The sequence below is a fragment of the Balaenoptera borealis genome (assembly GCF_965194805.1).
Source record: "Balaenoptera borealis genome assembly, contig: HAP1_SCAFFOLD_339, whole genome shotgun sequence".
Taxonomy (NCBI): domain Eukaryota; kingdom Metazoa; phylum Chordata; class Mammalia; order Artiodactyla; family Balaenopteridae; genus Balaenoptera; species Balaenoptera borealis.
In genome coordinates this window covers 468,906-491,156 of record NW_028123853.1, presented here as the reverse complement: position 1 = coordinate 491,156, position 22,251 = coordinate 468,906, and the positions used below count along the sequence as shown (strand labels likewise).

The 22,251-nt window shown below is 45.5% G+C and overlaps 1 long non-coding RNA gene across 1 annotated transcript in view; it reads left to right on the top strand.

Annotated features, from left to right (window-relative positions):
- The window catches only part of LOC309621356, a 36,342-nt gene extending 15,552 nt beyond the window's left edge, over positions 1-20,790 (top strand). Inside the window, exons 2-3 of the long non-coding RNA XR_014239961.1 lie at positions 12,982-13,096; positions 20,395-20,790. This is a non-coding gene — a long non-coding RNA (uncharacterized lncRNA). The remainder of the gene's footprint in view (positions 1-12,981; positions 13,097-20,394) is intronic.
- Positions 20,791-22,251: the final 1,461 nt, after the last annotated feature.

Below are 22,251 nucleotides of genomic sequence, written 5' to 3'. Positions count from 1 at the left end.
TTTTTCGATGTTTCAGGACACACCGTACACTTCTCCAGAGTGGCTGTTGGCAATTTACATCCCGCCCATCAGCGTAGCAAGGCTCCCGTTTCTCCATGGCCTGTCCTGCATTTCTGGTTTTGACACTTTATTCAGCATGGCCCTTTTGACCGATGGGAAGCGAGACTTCTTTGTAGCGCTGATTTGCCTTTCCAGGTTGCTTGGTTGGCCAAAAAGGGCGTATGCGTTTTTTCCTGAATATATTCAGGAAAAAACGCATACGCCCTTTTTGGCCAAGGGCATCATTGTCGAGGTTCTGCCGCTTTTCTCGTGCTTTAAAGGCGATTTGAATCTACCTCCTGAAATCTGTTTCCTGCAATTCTGCCGTGCTTTCAAATCCTCTTCGTTGCCTTCCCTCAATATATTTGAGGACGAGAGTTATCATTTATAACTCTGCAGGTTTGTGAATTGCAGTGCCCCTGAGCTCCATTTATCAACTCGCTTTCTTGGGAGCTGGCCGCAAAAGCGCAGGATTGCTTTAGGCCCTATTTTGGTCCCGGGCGGCAGGCTGAGCCTGTGGTTAATTCTTCTTCCTGATGGGAAAATAGAGTGACCTGTGCCTGTCCCAACACCTAGAGCTAGTGTCTCATTGGTTCCCCCTCTTCCCGTTCATCCTCAGGACAAATTGCAACCTGTACGGAACAGGAGGTTAAAGGTGCTGATTCTCCAAGGAGGGAGATTGCTAGTAAAGCGGCTGGAATGGCGAACCCGAGCACAAGGAGATGAGAAATGAGGTGCGTTTTAGAAACCTTTCCCGATCACACGGTGTACCATCTTCTGGGTTTCTCATGCATGTTTTCGATGTAGGAAGATGCCCTTGAATCTGGAGATTTGGGACCCATGGGATGGGTACCACACAGTATTACTCTAAAGGGTCTGCGTTTGCTCACCCAACCTCACCAAACCTCTCAGCCCCAAGAGTGTCCACCCTTATGTCTCAATCAGCTGTGGGTCTAGATATGGTCAATCCAGGTGGCATCACAGCCACTGAACGAATTTAGTAAGAATTTCTCTCTCTTTCACTGTCTTTGTTTCACGGGTTTTTAAAAGTGATTGATTTTTATAAAGGGGTTTAGCTGCTTTTCTCTGCTGTGTTTATGCCACTTTACACCCACTTGACTCACTTACAGAGTGATATCAATACATAGGTTTTAACATTCTTACTAGTCAGATATATTCTTGTGTGGTGAATAGGGGGTGTTGAGTCCAGTTCACTGAGCAAGGAGTAGGTCGTGTCTGTTACATATTGGGTTTATGGAACGGTCTCTGAGCTAATTTGAACCCCTTCTTTTATGCATCACCCCACCTCACCTTTCCCGTTAAGCAGCCATAGTGTGTTTTCTAAACGTGTGACTCTGTTCTGTTTTGTAATTCAGTTCAAGGGTAGCAATTTTTACATTCCCTCTATAAGTGATATCTTATGATAAGTGTCTTTTTCTGTGTGACTTATTTCACTTAGAATCGTCGTACCTAAATCCACTCATCATGCTGCTACTAGCCTTATGACGTTGATTTCATGGCTGAGTGATATTCCATTGTACATAAGGACCACAACTTCTTTATCCATTTTTCTCTTTCCTGGGATATTTAAGGTGTAACGAAGTGGAGGTTCTTGTCAACAAAGCAGCCCTAAACTTTGGGGTGCCTGTGTCTTCCTGATTTTTAATTTTCCCAATTTATACGCCCATGAGTGGAAGTGCCCTATGCTCACTAAGCTGAGTTTTTTCGATGTTTCAGGACACATCGTACACTTCTCCAGAGTGGCTGTTGGCAATTTACATCCCGCCCATCAGCGTAGCAAGGCTCCCGTTTCTCCATGGCCTGTCCTGCATTTCTGGTTTTGACACTTTATTCAGCATGGCCCTTTTGACCGATGGGAAGCGAGACTTCTTTGTAGCGCTGAATTGCCTTTCCAGGTTGCTTGGTTGGCCAAAAAGGGCGTATGCGTTTTTTCCTGAATATATTCAGGAAAAAACGCATACGCCCTTTTTGGCCAAGGGCATCATTGTCGAGGTTTTGCCGCTTTTCCCGTGCTTTAAAGGCGATTCGAATCTACCTCCTGAAATCTCTTTCCAGCAATTCTGCCGTGCTTTCAAATCCTCTTCGTTGCCTTCTCTCAATATATTTGAGGACGAGAGTTATCATTTATAACTCTGCAGGTTTGTGAATTGCAGTGCCCCTGAGCTCCATTTTTCAACTCGCTTTCTTGGGAGCTGGCCGCAAAAGCGCAGGATTGCTTTAGGCCCTATTTTGGTCCCGGGCGGCAGGCTGAGCCTGTGGTTAATTCTTCTTCCTGATGGGAAAATAGAGTGACCTGTGCCTGTCCCAACACCTAGAGCTAGTGTCTCATTGGTTCCCCCTCTTCCCGTTCATCTTCAGGACAAATTGCAACCTGTACGGAACAGGAGGTTAAAGGTGCTGATTCTCCAAGGAGGGAGATTGCTAGTAAAGCGGCTGGAATGGCGAACCCAAGCACAAGGAGATGAGAAATGAGGTGCGTTTTAGAAACCTTTCCCGATCACACGGTGCACCATCTTCTGGGTTTCTCATGCATGTTTTCGAAGTAGGAAGATGCCCTTGAACCTGGAGATTTGGGACCCATGGGATGGGAACCACGCAGTATTACTTTAAAGGGTCTGCGTTTGCTCACCCAACCTCACCAAACCTCTCAGCCCCAAGACTGTCCACCCTTATGTCTCTATCAGCTGTGGGTCTAGATATGGTCAATCCAGGTGGCATCACAGCCCCTGAACGAATTTAGTAAGAATTTCTCTCTCTTTCACTGTCTTTGTTTCACGGGTTTTTAAAAGTGATTGATTTTTATAAAGGGGTTTAGCTGCTTTTCACTGCTGTGTGTATGCCGCTTTACACCCACTTGACTCACTTACAGAGAGATATCAATACATAGGTTTTAACATTCTTACTAGTCAGATATATTCTTGGGCGGTGAATAGGGGGTGTTGAGTCCAGTTCACTGAGCAAGGAGTAGGTCGTGTCTATTACATATTGGGTTTATGGAACGGTCTCTGAGCTAATTTGAAACCCTTCTTTTATGGATCACCCCACCTCACCTTTCCCGTTAAGCAGCCATAGTGTGTTTTCTAAACGTGTGACTCTGTTCTGTTTTGTAATTCAGTTCAAGGGTCGCGGTTTTTACATTCCCTCTATAAGTGATATCTTATGATAAGTGTCTTTTTCTGTGTGACTTATTTCACTTAGAATCGTCGTACCTAAATCCACTCATCATGCTGCTACTAGCCTTATGACGTTGATTTCATGGCTGAGTGATATTCCATTGTACATAAGGACCACAACTTCTTTATCCATTTTTCTCTTTCCTGGGATATTTAGGGTGTAACGAAGTGGAGGTTCTTGTCAACAGAGCAGCCCTAAACTTTGGGGTGCCTGTGTCTTGCTGATTTTTAGTTTTCCCAATTTATACGCCCATGAGTGGAAGTGCCCTATGCTCTCTAAGCTGAGTTTTTTCGATGTTTCAGGACACACCGTACACTTCTCCAGAGTGGCTGTTGGCAATTTACATCCCGCCCATCAGCGTAGCAAGGCTCCCGTTTCTCCATGGCCTGTCCTGCATTTCTGGTTTTGACACTTTATTCAGCATGGCCCTTTTGACCGATGGGAAGCGAGACTTCTTTGTAGCGCTGATTTGCCTTTCCAGGTTGCTTGGTTGGCCAAAAAGGGCGCATGCGTTTTTTCCTGAATATATTCAGGAAAAAACGCATACGCCCTTTTTGGCCAAGGGCATCATTGTCGAGGTTTTGCCGCTTTTCCCGTGCTTTAAAGGCGATTTGAATCTACCTCCTGAAATCTGTTTCCTGCAATTCTGCCTTGCTTTCAAATCCTCTTCGTTGCCTTCCCTCAATATATTTGAGGACGAGAGTTATCATTTATAACTCTGCAGGTTTGTGAATTGCAGTGCCCCTGAGATCCATTTTTCAACTCGCTTTCTTGGGAGCTGGCCGCAAAAGCGCAGGATTGCTTCAGGCCCTATTTTGGTCCCGGGCGGCAGGCTGAGCCTGTGGTTAATTCTTCTTCCTGATGGGAAAATAGAGTGACCTGTGCCTGTCCCAACACCTAGAGCTAGTGTCTCATTGGTTCCCCCTCTTCCCGTTCATCCTCAGGACAAATTGCAACCTGTACGGAACAGGAGGTTAAAGGTGCTGATTCTCCAAGGAGGGAGATTGCTAGTAAAGCGGCTGGAATGGCGAACCCAAGCACAAGGAGATGAGAAATGAGGTGCGTTTTAGAAACCTTTCCCGATCACACGGTGCACCATCTTCTGGGTTTCTCATGCATGTTTTCGAAGTAGGAAGATGCCCTTGAACCTGGAGATTTGGGACCCATGGGATGGGAACCACGCAGTATTACTTTAAAGGGTCTGCGTTTGCTCACCCAACCTCACCAAACCTCTCAGCCCCAAGACTGTCCACCCTTATGTCTCTATCAGCTGTGGGTCTAGATATGGTCAATCCAGGTGGCATCACAGCCCCTGAACGAATTTAGTAAGAATTTCTCTCTCTTTCACTGTCTTTGTTTCACGGGTTTTTAAAAGTGATTGATTTTTATAAAGGGGTTTAGCTGCTTTTCACTGCTGTGTGTATGCCGCTTTACACCCACTTGACTCACTTACAGAGAGATATCAATACATAGGTTTTAACATTCTTACTAGTCAGATATATTCTTGGGCGGTGAATAGGGGGTGTTGAGTCCAGTTCACTGAGCAAGGAGTAGGTCGTGTCTATTACATATTGGGTTTATGGAACGGTCTCTGAGCTAATTTGAAACCCTTCTTTTATGGATCACCCCACCTCACCTTTCCCGTTAAGCAGCCATAGTGTGTTTTCTAAACGTGTGACTCTGTTCTGTTTTGTAATTCAGTTCAAGGGTCGCGGTTTTTACATTCCCTCTATAAGTGATATCTTATGATAAGTGTCTTTTTCTGTGTGACTTATTTCACTTAGAATCGTCGTACCTAAATCCACTCATCATGCTGCTACTAGCCTTATGACGTTGATTTCATGGCTGAGTGATATTCCATTGTACATAAGGACCACAACTTCTTTATCCATTTTTCTCTTTCCTGGGATATTTAGGGTGTAACGAAGTGGAGGTTCTTGTCAACAGAGCAGCCCTAAACTTTGGGGTGCCTGTGTCTTGCTGATTTTTAGTTTTCCCAATTTATACGCCCATGAGTGGAAGTGCCCTATGCTCTCTAAGCTGAGTTTTTTCGATGTTTCAGGACACACCGTACACTTCTCCAGAGTGGCTGTTGGCAATTTACATCCCGCCCATCAGCGTAGCAAGGCTCCCGTTTCTCCATGGCCTGTCCTGCATTTCTGGTTTTGACACTTTATTCAGCATGGCCCTTTTGACCGATGGGAAGCGAGACTTCTTTGTAGCGCTGATTTGCCTTTCCAGGTTGCTTGGTTGGCCAAAAAGGGCGCATGCGTTTTTTCCTGAATATATTCAGGAAAAAACGCATACGCCCTTTTTGGCCAAGGGCATCATTGTCGAGGTTTTGCCGCTTTTCCCGTGCTTTAAAGGCGATTTGAATCTACCTCCTGAAATCTGTTTCCTGCAATTCTGCCTTGCTTTCAAATCCTCTTCGTTGCCTTCCCTCAATATATTTGAGGACGAGAGTTATCATTTATAACTCTGCAGGTTTGTGAATTGCAGTGCCCCTGAGATCCATTTTTCAACTCGCTTTCTTGGGAGCTGGCCGCAAAAGCGCAGGATTGCTTCAGGCCCTATTTTGGTCCCGGGCGGCAGGCTGAGCCTGTGGTTAATTCTTCTTCCTGATGGGAAAATAGAGTGACCTGTGCCTGTCCCAACACCTAGAGCTAGTGTCTCATTGGTTCCCCCTCTTCCCGTTCATCCTCAGGACAAATTGCAACCTGTACGGAACAGGAGGTTAAAGGTGCTGATTCTCCAAGGAGGGAGATTGCTAGTAAAGCGGCTGGAATGGGGAACCCGAGCACAAGGAGATGAGAAATGAGGTGCGTTTTAGAAACCTTTCCCGATCACACGGTGTACCATCTTCTGGGTTTCTCATGCATGTTTTCGAAGTAGGAAGATGCCCTTGAACCTGGAGATTTGGGACCCATGGGATGGGTACCACGCAGTATTACTCTAAAGGGTCTGCGTTTGCTCACCCAACCTCACCAAACCTCTCAGCCCCAAGAGTGTCCACCCTTATGTCTCAATCAGCTGTGGGTCTAGATATGGTCAATCCAGGTGGCATCACAGCCCCTGAACGAATTTAGTAAGAATTTCTCTCTCTTTCACTGTCTTTGTTTCACGGGTTTTTAAAAGTGATTGATTTTTATAAAGGGGTTTAGCTGCTTTTCACTGCTGTGTTTATGCCGCTTTACACCCACTTGACTCACTTACAGAGAGATATCAATACATAGGTTTTAACATTCTTACTAGTCAGATATATTCTTGGGCGGTGAATAGGGGGTGTTGAGTCCAGTTCACTGAGCAAGGAGTAGGTCGTGTCTGTTACATATTGGGTTTATGGAACGGTCTCTGAGCTAATTTGAAACCCTTCTTTTATGCATCACCCCACCTCACCTTTCCCGTTAAGCAGCCATAGTGTGTTTTCTAAACGTGTGACTCTGTTCTGTTTTGTAATTCAGTTCAAGGGTCGCGGTTTTTACATTCCCTCTATAAGTGATATCTTATGATAAGTGTCTTTTTCTGTGTGACTTATTTCACTTAGAATCGTCGTACCTAAATCCACTCATCATGCTGCTACTAGCCTTATGACGTTGATTTCCTGGCTGAGTGATATTCCATTGTACATAAGGACCACAACTTCTTTATCCAGTTTTCTCTTTCCTGGGATATTTAGGGTGTAACGAAGTGGAGGTTCTTGTCAACAGAGCAGCCCTAAACTTTGGGGTGCCTGTGTCTTGCTGATGTTTAGTTTTCCCAATTTATACGCCCATGAGTGGAAGTGCCCTATGCTCTCTAAGCTGAGTTTTTTCGATGTTTCAGGACACATCGTACACTTCTCCAGAGTGGCTGTTGGCAATTTACATCCCGCCCATCAGCGTAGCAAGGCTCCCGTTTCTCCATGGCCTGTCCTGCATTTCTGGTTTTGACACTTTATTCAGCATGGCCCTTTTGACCGATGGGAAGCGAGACTTCTTTGTAGCGCTGATTTGCCTTTCCAGGTTGCTTGGTTGGCCAAAAAGTGCGTATGCGTTTTTTCCTGAATATATTCAGGAAAAAACGCATACGCCCTTTTTGGCCAAGGGCATCATTGTCGAGGTTTTGCCGCTTTTCCCGTGCTTTAAAGGCGATTTGAATCTACCTCCTGAAATCTGTTTCCTGCAATTCTGCCTTGCTTTCAAATCCTCTTCGTGGCCTTCCCTCAATATATTTGAGGACGAGAGTTATCATTTATAACTCTGCAGGTTTGTGAATTGCAGTGCCCCTGAGCTCCATTTTTCAACTCGCTTTCTTGGGAGCTCGCCGCAAAAGCGCAGGATTGCTTCAGGCCCTATTTTGGTCCCGGGCGGCAGGCTGAGCCTGTGGTTAATTCTTCTTACTGATGGGAAAATAGAGTGACCTGTGCCTGTCCCAACACCTAGAGCTAGTGTCTCATTGGTTCCCCCTCTTCCCGTTCATCCTCAGGACAAATTGCAACCTGTACGGAACAGGAGGTTAAAGGTGCTGATTCTCCAAGGAGGGAGATTGCTAGTAAAGCGGCTGGAATGGCGAACCCAAGCACAAGGAGATGAGAAATGAGGTGCGTTTTAGAAACCTTTCCCGATCACACGGTGCACCATCTTCTGGGTTTCTCATGCATGTTTTCGAAGTGGGAAGATGCCCTTGAACCTGGAGATTTGGGACCCATGAGATGGGAACCACGCAGTATTACTTTAAAGGGTCTGCGTTTCCTCTCCCAACCTCACCAAACCTCTCAGCCCCAAGAGTGTCTGTCCACCCTTATGTCTCAATCAGCTGTGGGTCTAGATATGGTCAATCCAGGTGGCATCACAGCCCCTGAACGAATTTAGTAAGAATTTCTCTCTCTTTCACTGTCTTTGTTTCACGGGTTTTTAAAAGTGACTGATTTTTATAAAGGGGTTTAGCTGCTTTTCACTGCTGTGTTTATGCCGCTGTACACCCACTTGACTCACTTACAGAGTGATATCAATACATAGGTTTTAACATTCTTATTAGTCAGATATATTCTTTGGTGGTGAATAGGGGGTGTTCAGTCCAGTTCACTGAGCAAGGATTAGGTCGTGTCTGTTACATATTGGGTTTATGGAACGGTATCTGAGCTAATTTGAACCCCTTCTTTTATGCATCACCCCACCTCACCTTTCCCGTTAAGCAGCCATAGTGTGTTTTCTAAACGTGTGACTCTGTTCTGTTTTGTAATTCAGTTCAAGGGTAGCAATTTTTACATTCCCTCTATAAGTGATATCTTAGGATAAGTGTCTTTTTCTGTGTGACTTATTTCACTTAGAATCGTCGTACCTAAATCCACTCATCATGCTGCTACTAGCCTTATGACGTTGATTTCCTGGCTGAGTGATATTCCATTGTACATAAGGACCACAACTTCTTTATCCAGTTTTCTCTTTCCTGGGATATTTAGGGTGTAACGAAGTGGAGGTTCTTGTCAACAGAGCAGCCCTAAACTTTGGGGTGCCTGTGTCTTGCTGATTTTTAGTTTTCCCAATTTATACGCCCATGAGGGGAAGTGCCCTATGCTCTCTAAGCTGAGTTTTTTCGATGTTTCAGGACACACCGTACACTTCTCCAGAGTGGCTGTTGGCAATTTACATCCCGCCCATCAGCGTAGCAAGGCTCCCGTTTCTCCATGGCGTGTCCTGCATTTCTGGTTTTGACACTTTATTCAGCATGGCCCTTTTGACCGATGGGAAGCGAGACTTCTTTGTAGCGCTGATTTGCCTTTCCAGGTTGCTTGGTTGGCCAAAAAGGGCGTATGTGTTTTTTTCTGAATATATTCAGGAAAAAACGCATACGCCCTTTTTGGCCAAGGGCATCATTGTCGAGGTTTTGCTGCTTTTCCCGTGCTTTAAAGGCGATTCGAATCTACCTCCTGAAATTTGTTTTCTGCAATTCTGCCTTGATTTCAAATCCTCTTCGTGGCCTTCCCTCAATATATTTGAGGACGAGAGTTATGATTTATAACTCTGCAGGTTTGTGAATTGCAGTGCCCCTGAGCTCCATTTTTCAACTCGCTTTCTTGGGAGCTGTCCGCAAAAGCGCAGGATTGCTTCAGGCCCTATTCTGGTTCCGGGTGGAAGGCTGAGCCTGTGGTTAATTCTTCTTCCTGATGGGAAAATAGAGTGACCTGTGCCTGTCCCAACACCTAGAGCTAGTGTCTCATTGGTTCCCCCCTTCCCGTTCATCCTCAGGACAAATTGCAACCTGTACGGAACAGGAGGTTAAAGGTGCTGATTCTCCAAGGAGGGAGATTGCTAGTAAAGCGGCTGGAATGGCGAACCCGAGCACAAGGAGATGAGAAATGAGGTGCGTTTTAGAAACCTTTCCCGATCACACGGTGTACCATCTTCTGGGTTTCTCATGCATGTTTTCGATGTAGGAAGATGCCCTTGAATCTGGAGATTTGGGACCCATGGGATGGGAACCACGCAGTATTACTCTAAAGGGTCTGCGTTTGCTCACCCAACCTCACCAAAACTCTCAGCCCGAAGAGTGTCCACCCTTATGTCTCAATCAGCTGTGGGTCTAGATATGGTCAATCCAGGTGGCATCACAGCCCCTGAACGAATTTAGTAAGAATTTCTCTCTCTTTCACTGTCTTTGTTTCACGGGTTTTTAAAAGTGATTGATTTTTATAAAGGGGTTTAGCTGCTTTTCACTGCTGTGTGTATGCCGCTTTACACCCACATGACTCACTTACAGAGTGATATCAATACATAGGTTTTAACATTCTTACTAGTCAGATATATTCTCGGGTGGTGAATAGGGGGTGTTGAGTCCAGTTCACTGAGCAAGGAGTAGGTCGTGTCTGTTACATATTGGGTTTATGGAACGGTCTCTGAGCTAATTTTAACCCCTTCTTTTATGCATCACCCCACCTCACCTTCCCCGTTAAGCAGCCATAGTGTGTTTTCTAAACGTGTGACTCTGTTCTGTTTTGTAATTCAGTTCAAGGGTAGCAATTTTTACATTCCCTCTATAAGTGATATCTTAGGATAAGTGTCTTTTTCTGTGTGACTTATTTCACTTAGAATCGTCGTACCTAAATCCACTCATCATGCTGCTACTAGCCTTATGACGTTGATTTCATGGCTGAGTGATATTCCATTGTACATAAGGACCACAACTTCTTTATCCAGTTTTCTCTTTCCTGGGATATTTAGGGTGTAACGAAGTGGAGGTTCTTGTCAACAGAGCAGCCCTAAACTTTGGGGTGCCTGTGTCTTGCTGATTTTTAGTTTTCCCAATTTATACGCCCATGAGTGGAAGTGCCCTATGCTCTCTAAGCTGAGTTTTTTCGATGTTTCAGGACACACCGTACACTTCTCCAGAGTGGCTGTTGGCAATTTACATCCCGCCCATCAGCGTAGCAAGGCTCCCGTTTCTCCATGGCCTGTCCTGCATTTCTGGTTTTGACACTTTATTCAGCATGGCCCTTTTGACCGATGGGAAGCGAGACTTCTTTGTAGCGCTGATTTGCCTTTCCAGGTTGCTTGGTTGGCCAAAAAGGGCGTATGCGTTTTTTCCTGAATATATTCAGGAAAAAACGCATACGCCCTTTTTGGCCAAGGGCATCATTGTCGAGGTTTTGCCGCTTTTCCCGTGCTTTAAAGGCGATTTGAATCTACCTCCTGAAATCTGTTTCCTGCAATTCTGCCTTGCTTTCAAATCCTCTTCGTGGCCTTCCCTCAATATATTTGAGGACGAGAGTTATCATTTATAACTCTGAAGGTTTGTGAATTGCAGTGCCCCTGAGCTCCATTTTTCAACTCGCTTTCTTGGGAGCTCGCCGCAAAAGCGCAGGATTGCTTCAGGCCCTATTTTGGTCCCGGGCGGCAGGCTGAGCCTGTGGTTAATTCTTCTTCCTGATGGGAAAATAGAGTGACCTGTGCCTGTCCCAACACCTAGAGCTAGTGTCTCATTGGTTCCCCCTCTTCCCGTTCATCCTCAGGACAAATTGCAACCTGTACGGAACAGGAGGTTAAAGGTGCTGATTCTCCAAGGAGGGAGATTGCTAGTAAAGCGGCTGGAATGGCGAACCCGAGCACAAGGAGATGAGAAATGAGGTGCGTTTTAGAAACCTTTCCCGATCACGCAGTGCACCATCTTCTGGGTTTCTCATGCATGTTTTCGAAGTAGGAAGATGCCCTTGAACCTGGAGATTTGGGACCCATGGGATGGGAACCACGCAGTATTACTTTAAAGGGTCTGCGTTTGCTCACCCAACCTCACCAAACCTCTCAGCCCCAAGAGTGTCCACCCTTATGTCTCTATCAGCTGTGGGTCTAGATATGGTCAATCCAGGTGGCATCACAGCCCCTGAACGAATTTAGTAAGAATTTCTCTCTCTTTCACTGTCTTTGTTTCACGGGTTTTTAAAAGTGATTGATTTTTAAAAAGGGGTTTAGCTGCTTTTCACTGCTGTGTTTATGCAACTTTACACCCACTTGACTCACTTACAGAGTGATATCAATACATAGGTTTTAACATTCTTATTAGTCAGATATATTCTTGTGTGGTGAATAGGGGGTGTTGAGTCCAGTTCACTGAGCAAGGAGTAGGTCGTGTCTGTTACATATTGGGTTTATGGAACGGTCTCTGAGCTAATTTGAACCCCTTCTTTTATGCATCACCCCACCTCACCTTTCCCGTTAAGCAGCCATAGTGTGTTTTCTAAACGTGTGACTCTGTTCTGTTTTGTAATTCAGTTCAAGGGTAGCAATTTTTACATTCCCTCTATAAGTGATATCTTAGGATAAGTGTCTTTTTCTGTGTGACTTATTTCACTTAGAATCGTCGTACCTAAATCCACTCATCATGCTGCTACTAGCCTTATGACGTTGATTTCCTGGCTGAGTGATATTCCATTGTACATAAGGACCACAACTTCTTTATCCAGTTTTCTCTTTCCTGGGATATTTAGGGTGTAACGAAGTGGAGGTTCTTGTCAACAGAGCAGCCCTAAACTTTGGGGTGCCTGTGTCTTGCTGATGTTTAGTTTTCCCAATTTATACGCCCATGAGTGGAAGTGCCCTATGCTCTCTAAGCTGAGTTTTTTCGATGTTTCAGGACACACCGTACACTTCTCCAGAGTGGCTGTTGGCAATTTACATCCCGCCCATCAGCGTAGCAAGGCTCCCGTTTCTCCATGGCGTGTCCTGCATTTCTGGTTTTGACACTTTATTCAGCATGGCCCTTTTGACCGATGGGAAGCGAGACTTCTTTGTAGCGCTGATTTGCCTTTCCAGGTTGCTTGGTTGGCCAAAAAGGGCGTATGCGTTTTTTCCTGAATATATTCAGGAAAAAACGCATACGCCCTTTTTGGCCAAGGGCATCATTGTCGAGGTTCTGCCGCTTTTCTCGTGCTTTAAAGGCGATTTGAATCTACCTCCTGAAATCTGTTTCCTTCAATTCTGCCGTGATTTCAAATCCTCTTCGTTGCCTTCCCTCAATATATTTGAGGACGAGAGTTATCATTTATAACTCTGCAGGTTTGTGAATTGCAGTGCCCCTGAGCTCCATTTTTCAACTCGCTTTCTTGGGAGCTGGCCGCAAAAGCGCAGGATTGCTTCAGGCCCTATTTTGGTCCCGGGCGGCAGGCTGAGCCTGTGGTTAATTCTTCTTCCTGATGGGAAAATAGAGTGACCTGTGCCTGTCCCAACACCTAGAGCTAGTGTCTCATTGGTTCCCCCTCTTCCCGTTCATCCTCAGGACAAATTGCAACCTGTACGGAACAGGAGGTTAAAGGTGCTGATTCTCCAAGGAGGGAGATTGCTAGTAAAGCGGCTGGAATGGCGACCCCGAGCACAAGGAGATGAGAAATGTGGTGCGTTTTAGAAACCTTTACCGATCACACGGTGCACCATCTTCTGGGTTTCTCATGCATGTTTTCGAAGTGGGAAGATGCCCTTGAACCTGGAGATTTGGGACCCATGGGATGGGAACCACGCAGTATTACTTTAAAGGGTCTGCGTTTGCTCACCCAACCTCACCAAACCTCTCAGCCCCAAGAGCGTCCACCCTTATGTCTCTATCAGCTGTGGGTCTAGATATGGTCAATCCAGGTGGCATCACAGCCCCTGAACGAATTTAGTAAGAATTTCTCTCTCTTTCACTGTCTTTGTTTCACGGGTTTTTAAAAGTGATTGATTTTTATAAAGGGGTTTAGCTGCTTTTCACTGCTGTGTGTATGCCGCTTTACACCCACTTGACTCACTTACAGGGAGATATCAATACATAGGTTTTAAGATTCTTACTAGTCAGATATATTCTTGAGCGGTGAATAGGGGGTGTTGAGTCCAGTTCACTGAGCAAGGAGTAGGTCGTGTCTATTATATATTGGGTTTATGGAACGGTCTCTGAGCTAATTTGAAACCCTTGTTTTATGCATCACCCCACCTCACCTTTCCCGTTAAGCAGCCATAGTGTGTTTTCTAAACGTGTGACTCTGTTCTGTTTTGTAATTCAGTTCAAGGTCGCGGTTTTTACATTCCCTCTATAAGTGATATCTTATGATAAGTGTCTTTTTCTGTGTGACTTATTTCACTTAGAATCGTCGTACCTAAATGCACTCATCATGCTGCTACTAGCCTTATGACGTTGATTTCATGGCTGAGTGATATTCCATTGTACATAAGGACCACAACTTCTTTATCCATTTTTCTCTTTCCTGGGATATATAGGGTGTAACGAAGTGGAGGTTCTTGTCAACAGAGCAGCCCTAAACTTTGGGGTGCCTGTGTCTTGCTGATTTTTAGTTTTCCCAATTTATACGCCCATGATTGGAAGTGCCCTATGCTGTGTAAGCTGAGTTTTTTCGATGTTTCAGGACACACCGTACACTTCTCCAGAGTGGCTGTTGGCAATTTACATCCCGCCCATCAGCGTAGCAAGGCTCCCGTTTCTCCATGGCCTGTCCTGCATTTCTGGTTTTGACACTTTATTCAGCATGGCCCTTTTGACCGATGGGAAGCGAGACTTCTTTGTAGAGCTGATTTGCCTTTCCAGGTTGCTTGGTTGGCCAAAAAGGGCGTATGCGTTTTTTCCTGAATATATTCAGGAAAAAACGCATACGCCCTTTTTGGCCAAGGGCATCATTGTCGAGGTTTTGCTGCTTTTCCCGTGCTTTAAAGGCGATTCGAATCTACCTCCTGAAATTTGTTTTCTGCAATTCTGCCTTGATTTCAAATCCTCTTCGTGGCCTTCCCTCAATATATTTGAGGACGAGAGTTATGATTTATAACTCTGCAGGTTTGTGAATTGCAGTGCCCCTGAGCTCCATTTTTCAACTCGCTTTCTTGGGAGCTGGCCGCAAAAGCGCAGGATTGCTTCAGGCCCTATTCTGGTTCCGGGTGGAAGGCTGAGCCTGTGGTTAATTCTTCTTCCTGATGGGAAAATAGAGTGACCTGTGCCTGTCCCAACACCTAGAGCTAGTGTCTCATTGGTTCCCCCTCTTCCCGTTCATCCTCAGGACAAATTGCAACCTGTACGGAACAGGAGGTTAAAGGTGCTGATTCTCCAAGGAGGGAGATTGCTAGTAAAGCGGCTGGAATGGCGAACCCGAGCACAAGGAGATGAGAAATGAGGTGCGTTTTAGAAACCTTTCCCGATCACACGGTGTACCATCTTCTGGGTTTCTCATGCATGTTTTCGATGTAGGAAGATGCCCTTGAATCTGGAGATTTGGGACCCATGGGATGGGAACCACGCAGTATTACTCTAAAGGGTCTGCGTTTGCTCACCCAACCTCACCAAACCTCTCAGCCCGAAGAGTGTCCACCCTTATGTCTCAATCAGCTGTGGGTCTAGATATGGTCAATCCAGGTGGCATCACAGCCCCTGAACGAATTTAGTAAGAATTTCTCTCTCTTTCACTGTCTTTGTTTCACGGGTTTTTAAAAGTGATTGATTTTTATAAAGGGGTTTAGCTGCTTTTCACTGCTGTGTGTATGCCGCTTTACACCCACATGACTCACTTACAGAGTGATATCAATACATAGGTTTTAACATTCTTACTAGTCAGATATATTCTTGGGTGGTGAATAGGGGGTGTTGAGTCCAGTTCACTGAGCAAGGAGTAGGTCGTGTCTGTTACATATTGGGTTTATGGAACGGTCTCTGAGCTAATTTGAACCCCTTCTTTTATGCATCACCCCACCTCACCTTCCCCGTTAAGCAGCCATAGTGTGTTTTCTAAACGTGTGACTCTGTTCTGTTTTGTAATTCAGTTCAAGGGTCGCGGTTTTTACATTCCCTCTATAAGTGATATCTTATGATAAGTGTCTTTTTCTGTGTGACTTATTTCACTTAGAATCGTCGTACCTAAATCCACTCATCATGCTGCTACTAGCCTTATGACGTTGATTTCATGGCTGAGTGATATTCCATTGTACACAAGGACCACAACTTCTTTATCCAGTTTTCTCTTTCCTGGGATATTTAGGGTGTAACGAAGTGGAGGTTCTTGTCAACAGAGCAGCCCTAAACTTTGGGGTGCCTGTGTCTTGCTGATGTTTAGTTTTCCCAATTTATACGCCCATGAGTGGAAGTGCCCTATGCTCTCTAAGCTGAGTTTTTTCGATGTTTCAGGACACATCGTACACTTCTCCAGAGTGGCTGTTGGCAATTTACATCCCGCCCATCAGCGTAGCAAGGCTCCCGTTTCTCCATGGCCTGTCCTGCATTTCTGGTTTTGACACTTTATTCAGCATGGCCCTTTTGACCGATGGGAAGCGAGACTTCTTTGTAGCGCTGATTTGCCTTTCCAGGTTGCTTGGTTGGCCAAAAAGGGCGTATGCATTTTTTCCTGAATATATTCAGGAAAAAACGCATACGCCCTTTTTGGCCAAGGGCATCATTGTCGAGGTTTTGCCGCTTTTCCCGTGCTTTAAAGGCGATTTGAATCTACCTCCTGAAATCTGTTTCCTGCAATTCTGCCTTGCTTTCAAATCCTCTTCGTGGCCTTCCCTCAATATATTTTTTTTTTTTTTTTTTTTTTTTTTTTTTTTTTAATTTTTTTTTATAGCTACTTTATTTATTTATTTATTTTTGGCTGTGTTGGGTCTTCAGTTCGTGCGAGGGCTTTCTCTAGTTGCGGCAAGCGGGGGCCACTCTTCATCGCGGTGCGGGGACCGCTCTTCATCGCGGTGCGCGGGCCTTTCACTATCGCGGCCCCTCCCGTTGCGGGGCACAGGCTCCAGATGCGCAGGCTCAGTAGTTGTGGCTCACGGGCCCAGCTGCTCCGTGGCATGTGGGATCTTCCCAGACCAGGGCTCGAACCCGTGTCCCCTGCATTAGCAGGCAGATTCTCAACCACTGCGCCACCAGGGAAGCCCTCCCTCAATATATTTGAGGACGAGAGTTATCATTTATAACTCTGCAGGTTTGTGAATTGCAGTGCCCCTGAGCTCCATTTTTCAACTCGCTTTCTTGGGAGCTCGCCGCAAAAGCGCAGGATTGCTTCAGGCCCTATTTTGGTCCCGGGCGGCAGGCTGAGCCTGTGGTTAATTCTTCTTCCTGATGGGAAAATAGAGTGACCTGTGCCTGTCCCAACACCTAGAGCTAGTGTCTCATTGGTTCCCCCTCTTCCCGTTCATCCTCAGGACAAATTGCAACCTGTACGGAACAGGAGGTTAAAGGTGCTGATTCTCCAAGGAGGGAGATTGCTAGTAAAGCGGCTGGAATGGCGAACCCAAGCACAAGGAGATGAGAAATGAGGTGCGTTTTAGAAACCTTTGCCGATCACACGGTGCACCATCTTCTGGGTTTCTCATGCATGTTTTCGAAGTGGGAAGATGCCCTTGAACCTGGAGATTTGGGACCCATGAGATGGGAACCACGCAGTATTACTTTAAAGGGTCTGCGTTTCCTCTCCCAACCTCACCAAACCTCTCAGCCCCAAGAGTGTCTGTCCACCCTTATGTCTCAATCAGCTGTGGGTCTAGATATGGTCAATCCAGGTGGCATCACAGCCCCTGAACGAATTTAGTAAGAATTTCTCTCTCTTTCACTGTCTTTGTTTCACGGGTTTTTAAAAGTGACTGATTTTTATAAAGGGGTTTAGCTGCTTTTCACTGCTGTGTTTATGCCGCTTTACACCCACTTGACTCACTTACAGAGTGATATCAATACATAGGTTTTAACATTCTTACTAGTCAGATATATTCTTGGGTGGTGAATAGGGGGTGTTGAGTCCAGTTCACTGAGCAAGGAGTAGGTCGTGTCTGTTACATATTGGGTTTATGGAACGGTATCTGAGCTAATTTGAACCCCTTCTTTTATGCATCACCCCACCTCACCTTTCCCGTTAAGCAGCCATAGTGTGTTTTCTAAACGTGTGACTCAGTTCTGTTTTGTAATTCAGTTCAAGGGTAGCAATTTTTACATTCCCTCTGTAAGTTATATGTTATGATAAGTGTCTTTTTCTGTGTGACTTATTTCACTTAGAATCGTCGTACCTAAATCCACTCATCATGCTGCTACTAGCCTTATGACGTTGATTTCATGGCTGAGTGATATTCCATTGTACATAAGGACCACAACTTCTTTATCCAGTTTTCTCTTTCCTGGGATATTTAGGGTGTAACGAAGTGGAGGTTCTTGTCAACAGAGCAGCCCTAAACTTTGGGGTGCCTGTGTCTTGCTGATTTTTAGTTTTCCCAATTTATACGCCCATGAGTGGAAGTGCCCTATGCTCTCTAAGCTGAGTTTTTTCGATGTTTCAGGACACACCGTACACTTCTCCAGAGTGTCTGTTGGCAATTTACATTCCGCCCATCAGCGTAGCAAGGCTCCCGTTTCTCCATGGCCTGTCCTGCATTTCTGGTTTTGACACTTTATTCAGCATGGCCCTTTTGACCGATGGGAAGCGAGACTTCTTTGTAGCGCTGATTGGCTTTCCAGGTTGCTTGGTTGGCCAAAAAGGGCGTATGCGTTTTTTCCTGAATATATTCAGGAAAAAACGCATACGCCCTTTTTGGCCAAGGGCATCATTGTCGAGGTTTTGCTGCTTTTCCCGTGCTTTAAAGGCGATTCGAATCTTCCCCCTGAAATCTGTTTCCTGCAATTCTGCCTTGCTTTCAAATCCTCTTCGTGGCCTTCCCTCAATATATTTGAGGACGAGAGTTATCATTTATAACTCTGCAGGTTTGTGAATTGCAGTGCCCCTGCGCTCCATTTTTCAAGTCGCTTTCTTGGGAGCTGGCCGCAAAAGCGCAGGATTGCTTCAGGCCCTATTCTGGTTCCGGGCGGAAGGCTGAGCCTGTGGTTAATTCTTCTTCCTGATGGGAAAATAGAGTGACTTGTGCCTGTCCCAACACGTAGAGCTAGTGTCTCATTGGTTCCCCCTCTTCCCGTTCATCCTCAGGACAAATTGCAACCTGTACGGAACAGGAGGTTAAAGGTGCTGATTCTCCAAGGAGGGAGATTGCTAGTAAAGCAGCTGGAATGGCGAACCCGAGCACAAGGAGATGAGAAATGAGGTGCGTTTTAGAAACCTTTCCCGATCACACGGTGCACCATCTTCTGGGTTTCTCATGCATGTTTTCGAAGTAGGAAGATGCCCTTGAACCTGGAGATTTGGGACCCATGGGATGGGAACCACGCAGTATTACTTTAAAGGGTCTGCGTTTGCTCACCCAACCTCACCAAACCTCTCAGCCCCAAGAGTGTCCACCCTTATGTCTCTATCAGCTGTGGGTCTAGATATGGTCAATCCAGGTGGCATCACAGCCCCTGAACGAATTTAGTAATAATTTCTCTCTCTTTCACTGTCTTTGTTTCACGGGTTTTTAAAAGTGATTGATTTTTATAAAGGGGTTTAGCTGCTTTTCACTGCTGTGTTTATGCCGCTTTACACCCACTTGACTCACTTACAGAGAGATATCAATACATAGGTTTTAACATTCTTACTAGTCAGATATATTCTTGGGCGGTGAATAGGGGGTGTTGAGTCCAGTTCACTGAGCAAGGAGTAGGTCGTGTCTATTACATATTGGGTTTATGGAACGGTCTCTGAGCTAATTTGAAACCCTTCTTTTATGCATCACCCCACCTCACCTTTCCCGTTAAGCAGCCATAGTGTGTTTTCTAAACGTGTGACTCTGTTCTGTTTTGTAATTCAGTTCAAGTGTCGCGGTTTTTACATTCCCTCTATAAGTGATATCTTAGGATAAGTGTCTTTTTCTGTGTGACTTATTTCACTTAGAATCGTCGTACCTAAATCCACTCATCATGCTGCTACTAGCCTTATGACGTTGATTTCCTGGCTGAGTGATATTCCATTGTACATAAGGACCACAACTTCTTTATCCAGTTTTCTCTTTCCTGGGATATTTAGGGTGTAACGAAGTGGAGGTTCTTGTCAACAGAGCAGCCCTAAACTTTGGGGTGCCTGTGTCTTGCTGATGTTTAGTTTTCCCAATTTATACGCCCATGAGTGGAAGTGCCCTATGCTCTCTAAGCTGAGTTTTTTCGATGTTTCAGGACACACCGTACACTTCTCCAGAGTGGCTGTTGGCAATTTACATCCCGCCCATCAGCGTAGCAAGGCTCCCGTTTCTCCATGGCGTGTCCTGCATTTCTGGTTTTGACACTTTATTCAGCATGGCCCTTTTGACCGATGGGAAGCGAGACTTCTTTGTAGCGCTGATTTGCCTTTCCAGGTTGCTTGGTTGGCCAAAAAGGGCGTATGCGTTTTTTCCTGAATATATTCAGGAAAAAACGCATACGCCCTTTTTGGCCAAGGGCATCATTGTCGAGGTTCTGCCGCTTTTCTCGTGCTTTAAAGGCGATTTGAATCTACCTCCTGAAATCTGTTTCCTTCAATTCTGCCGTGATTTCAAATCCTCTTCGTTGCCTTCCCTCAATATATTTGAGGACGAGAGTTATCATTTATAACTCTGCAGGTTTGTGAATTGCAGTGCCCCTGAGCTCCATTTTTCAACTCGCTTTCTTGGGAGCTGGCCGCAAAAGCGCAGGATTGCTTCAGGCCCTATTTTGGTCCCGGGCGGCAGGCTGAGCCTGTGGTTAATTCTTCTTCCTGATGGGAAAATAGAGTGACCTGTGCCTGTCCCAACACCTAGAGCTAGTGTCTCATTGGTTCCCCCTCTTCCCGTTCATCCTCAGGACAAATTGCAACCTGTACGGAACAGGAGGTTAAAGGTGCTGATTCTCCAAGGAGGGAGATTGCTAGTAAAGCGGCTGGAATGGCGACCCCGAGCACAAGGAGATGAGAAATGTGGTGCGTTTTAGAAACCTTTACCGATCACACGGTGCACCATCTTCTGGGTTTCTCATGCATGTTTTCGAAGTGGGAAGATGCCCTTGAACCTGGAGATTTGGGACCCATGGGATGGGAACCACGCAGTATTACTTTAAAGGGTCTGCGTTTGCTCACCCAACCTCACCAAACCTCTCAGCCCCAAGAGCGTCCACCCTTATGTCTCTATCAGCTGTGGGTCTAGATATGGTCAATCCAGGTGGCATCACAGCCCCTGAACGAATTTAGTAAGAATTTCTCTCTCTTTCACTGTCTTTGTTTCACGGGTTTTTAAAAGTGATTGATTTTTATAAAGGGGTTTAGCTGCTTTTCACTGCTGTGTGTATGCCGCTTTACACCCACTTGACTCACTTACAGGGAGATATCAATACATAGGTTTTAAGATTCTTACTAGTCAGATATATTCTTGAGCGGTGAATAGGGGGTGTTGAGTCCAGTTCACTGAGCAAGGAGTAGGTCGTGTCTATTATATATTGGGTTTATGGAACGGTCTCTGAGCTAATTTGAAACCCTTGTTTTATGCATCACCCCACCTCACCTTTCCCGTTAAGCAGCCATAGTGTGTTTTCTAAACGTGTGACTCTGTTCTGTTTTGTAATTCAGTTCAAGGTCGCGGTTTTTACATTCCCTCTATAAGTGATATCTTATGATAAGTGTCTTTTTCTGTGTGACTTATTTCACTTAGAATCGTCGTACCTAAATGCACTCATCATGCTGCTACTAGCCTTATGACGTTGATTTCATGGCTGAGTGATATTCCATTGTACATAAGGACCACAACTTCTTTATCCATTTTTCTCTTTCCTGGGATATATAGGGTGTAACGAAGTGGAGGTTCTTGTCAACAGAGCAGCCCTAAACTTTGGGGTGCCTGTGTCTTGCTGATTTTTAGTTTTCCCAATTTATACGCCCATGATTGGAAGTGCCCTATGCTGTGTAAGCTGAGTTTTTTCGATGTTTCAGGACACACCGTACACTTCTCCAGAGTGGCTGTTGGCAATTTACATCCCGCCCATCAGCGTAGCAAGGCTCCCGTTTCTCCATGGCCTGTCCTGCATTTCTGGTTTTGACACTTTATTCAGCATGGCCCTTTTGACCGATGGGAAGCGAGACTTCTTTGTAGAGCTGATTTGCCTTTCCAGGTTGCTTGGTTGGCCAAAAAGGGCGTATGCGTTTTTTCCTGAATATATTCAGGAAAAAACGCATACGCCCTTTTTGGCCAAGGGCATCATTGTCGAGGTTTTGCTGCTTTTCCCGTGCTTTAAAGGCGATTCGAATCTACCTCCTGAAATTTGTTTTCTGCAATTCTGCCTTGCTTTCAAATCCTCTTCGTGGCCTTCCCTCAATATATTTGAGGACGAGAGTTATGATTTATAACTCTGCAGGTTTGTGAATTGCAGTGCCCCTGAGCTCCATTTTTCAACTCGCTTTCTTGGGAGCTGGCCGCAAAAGCGCAGGATTGCTTCAGGCCCTATTCTGGTTCCGGGTGGAAGGCTGAGCCTGTGGTTAATTCTTCTTCCTGATGGGAAAATAGAGTGACCTGTGCCTGTCCCAACACCTAGAGCTAGTGTCTCATTGGTTCCCCCTCTTCCCGTTCATCCTCAGGACAAATTGCAACCTGTACGGAACAGGAGGTTAAAGGTGCTGATTCTCCAAGGAGGGAGATTGCTAGTAAAGCGGCTGGAATGGCGAACCCGAGCACA